The sequence below is a fragment of the Rhagoletis pomonella genome, unplaced genomic scaffold, assembly GCF_013731165.1.
Source record: "Rhagoletis pomonella isolate Grant_MI unplaced genomic scaffold, Rhpom_1.0 Rhpom_scaffold_00003, whole genome shotgun sequence".
NCBI classification, from domain to species: Eukaryota; Metazoa; Arthropoda; class Insecta; order Diptera; family Tephritidae; genus Rhagoletis; species Rhagoletis pomonella.
Window position 1 is genome coordinate 34,027,030 of NW_023458557.1, and position 4,040 is coordinate 34,031,069.

Sequence of the window (4,040 nt, forward strand, 5' to 3'; positions counted from 1 at the left end):
CTTCTAAACCTTTTTCTTTTGACAGTCATATTACAATATTTTCTTTTTATTATTATTTTTAGTTAGACCTCGGTGAAAACTGCGTTCAATTCCATGCACTAGTTTTCGGGTGATGCGCGTACAAACATACAGAAGGACAGAAAAAAATCTAAAAGTTGTTGATTTGCTTCTGTTGCTCAAATAAAGACCTCCCAAATTAATATTTCTTTAATATTTATAATGTACGGACATCGGCCTGTTACAATTTTATTATTTGTATATATTTCTCCATTTTGTGTACCTGCTCGTCGCTTTGGTAAGATTGCAAATATTTTATTGTAAGTGATTCTCTGGGCAGTTTGCCTGTTATAAGCATGCGAGCAACAAATTTGGCAGTAAGTTAACCCTCTAGTAGGCCAAATTTTTATGAGTTGAAAAATTCAGGAATGGGTGATTTTAGCACGAGAAATCCAAAACTGATGTCCATTTCGATCTGTGACAGTAACTTTTTCCTACAGGGGAGAAAAACCAAGACCGTCTGGAGACGGGCTCGCCGATATACTTACACATATTTTCAGCTTTCTCTTACACAATGTTGACGTACGAACCGGCAATGCCGTCTGCAGACAGTCAAAAATGCAAAACTGGGGTTTTATATGTCGGCAAGCCGTTCTGTAAACGGTCTGTGTTCGAAAGAAATTTTCTCCATTTAGAATGGTGACATAATTATAAAACTTATATTAAAATATGGTGCTTTTAACAATGAAATCCACCGAATTTTTTTATATGAAAAAATTTTTCAAAAGAAAAAATTTCTTTAATTACGAAATTACTAAATAGCAAGAAATAATTAATTTTAACCGTATTTTCAAAATCTGTAATTCAACTGCCGATTAAAATAAAACGGACATAACGGATTAAAATTTACTTCGCCGTAAGGGTACGATTTTTGTCTAAAGATCGTGCCTTACGAATATGGAAAAAAATTATTATAGGTGCACTAAAAAGGTGTTTAGTTAACGACCGTCTGGAGGCGGTTCTTCCTACTAGAGGGTTAAAGCACCGGTTATCTTTAACTGACAGTCTATAAAACGGCTCTCATGTGAAATTTTGATATAACAATAAAAATTTATTTCGGTACAAGTTAAGAACAGAGCCCATTCGGGGCGACAAATGGATAATAGTGGGATTCATGAAACGTCGCAAAGTTGTTGCAAATGACGCATTGGTTGCAAAATTTGCCACCTTGCGGCACAGCTGATTACTTTTGTATGGAAACTTTCTTGCAACAACAGTGTGACATTGCCATGTTATTTCAGCTGGCAATCATTGCAAAGTCAAAGTCGCGAAACACATGTTCTCTTATTGTCTTCGAATACTTCAAGAAAAATTATATCAGTTAAGGCTGCTTCGAAATATAACTGTATAAAGTTTTCATTTCGACTTACACGAGGCATTTTTAAAAAAAATTATTTTGCAATCCGGAGTTGCAATATGTCGTTCATACAACTTTGTTTGCAACGTTGCCACTTCGCCAAAAACGCCATTTTGTGACGCTATTAATATTAATGTGACATATATTAATAGTACTTTTTAGTTTTTCAGATTTGTCTCTTTGTTTTCTCAAGCAACCTTTAATTTTAAAGCTCAATTTATATTTAAAGGTTGCTTTAAAATTTATAGCTATGTCTAAAGTAAAGCAATTCTATTATCGGTTTTCGACGTCTCTTGGGTGTAAACAAATTAAAAACAGAGAATTAAATGATTTACTTTCGGCAAAACTACATATAAATTTTACATCAACCCTTAAATATAAAGTGAGCTTTAAATTTAAAGGTTACTTGAGGAATCGGCCATTTGTTTATCTGCCCTTCAAACACATTTTTCAGAACCAAATTTGTGTTTAAATTGTAGATAACTTTTAAAACCTACTTGAGAAAACGGTGTGTGTGTGTTTATGTTCCCAATTAAATGTTTTTTTTTTTGTATTTCGATGCCGTCCCAGTTAACTTGGAACAGTTGTTAGCATTTCCATTGACTGTCGATAGTACTATCGGTAGTAGCGCTTGCCACTATCGATAGCATTGATAGTATAGACCCTGCAAGAAGCCTGACCTATGATTATCGGTTAAATTATTGGGAAAACTGACTAAAACTTTTCGTCAGTTTAGCGGTTAGTTTTGTATGGGCTTGGGGAAAAAGTGACCACTTCTCCGCGCGTGTGATAATGCATCCCTTTCTTGCACACACATGGGTGCATTTGCCTTATAGTATTTTCACTCGCTCATACATGGCATCTAGTTGGTGATGTACAAGTGAGTTTAGCGACGAAACTATTGGGAAAATATCACGATAATTAGTGATTTTTCTGGCCACTATTCTAACTTCTAAATAATTGATAAATTAGTGAATATATGGCAGCGAAATATCAAAAATACATGCAACGAAATTAAAAAATGCAATTCGATTTTGTTTATGTGTTTGTTTTATTTATAAAAATATATTATCGCAAGCTTTTTTAGGGCTACTGAGCTCAGACAATTCTTCTAATTTTTCATCGGTTCTGAATTTTCGTCACAAAAAAACAAATTCTTCAGCGCTGTTTGGTCCTTCTTCCTCCATTCCTAGGGCTGGAGTCCCACGTTGGCGTTGCATTGAATTTCAGCACTGTAGTCACTGACTCCACAGTCGGCCTAAGCGCACTGGCCTCAAATGTTTTCTTCTCTATCCAAATACAAATTGAATACATTGGTTTCACCGCCTTCTTCTATATTTTGCACCACAGCTAACAATGAAGTAAATTTTTTTGATGTATGTATGTATGTACATATGTATGCGAGCGTACAATCGATAGTTTGTTCTCGATATGGTCAGCCATTTTTTGCAGGGGATAGTATCAACGAATACCGATAGTTTTTTTCTTAAATATGAAAACTATCGATGGTGGCCCTATCGATAGTTTTACAATTCTACTATCGCGTTGGTCTGCGCAGGCTTTTAATTGAAAAACACTTGTGCGTTCGATTTCTATCGCAATCTCCATCACTGTCGCTATCGCGTTGGTGTGCGCCTAGCTGAAAGCAACCAAATCCGACTGGCATTCTACATGCACATATACATATATATATTTGCATGCCATCAAGGCGAATTAATACAAGATGGTAGCAAGAATACAACAACAACAACCACATGTATTTTGTATTGCAGGCAGCGTTGCCAAAAAGTTTCGGCTATTCATCGTCAATTGAGGGAGAAAAATCGTAATTTTTAATGAAAAATCGTAATTTTTAATGAAAAATCGTCTTTTTCCATTTTGTTATTTTTTTATTAAAAAACATACATATGTTTACTAACTTCATTAATATGTATTAAATAATATTACTATACTACATACATGCATATGTATAATAAGCAAAATAAGGCGTGTATAAATTTACAAGACTGAAATCAAAATACGTACATATGTATACAAACATACATTTTGAATTTTAGTTTTACTGAGATGGTTTCATGGTTTTTGCGATCTTAGGATCGATTTTCAGTTCATAACAGAAGCATTTATTAACTGATAGGTAGTCTTGGGTAAATAAAATACCCTATAGAGTTCCACTCTCCAGTCTATTCCTGTATTTAGTTTTATTTAAATTCACTTTTGAGAATATGCGTTCAACATTTGCGGATGAACTGGGAAGGCACAACAAATCTGATACAAACTTAGACAACGTGGGAAATACATATTCAGTGTTTGCGCGTGTAATTTTAGATATTGTAGCCCAAAAGTCTTCGTAATTAATGTTAACCAAAGATTTAAAATATTCATCAAAATTTAAGTGGCGTAACTCTCTAAACTCATCATCTAAGTTCTGCATGTCAGCTTGAGAAATTAAATTTGGAAATCGGTTTGTTATGTTTTGTAACGAAGTGATATTTTTATTTAAAATCTTGCCAGGGTTCATAAAAGACAGTTCCTTTAAAGTTATATCGTTAAATTCAAATCTGAATTTTATTTGTTTGCAAAACTCTATGTAAAAAGCAATGCAATTGTTGGTGATTTCTTTTAA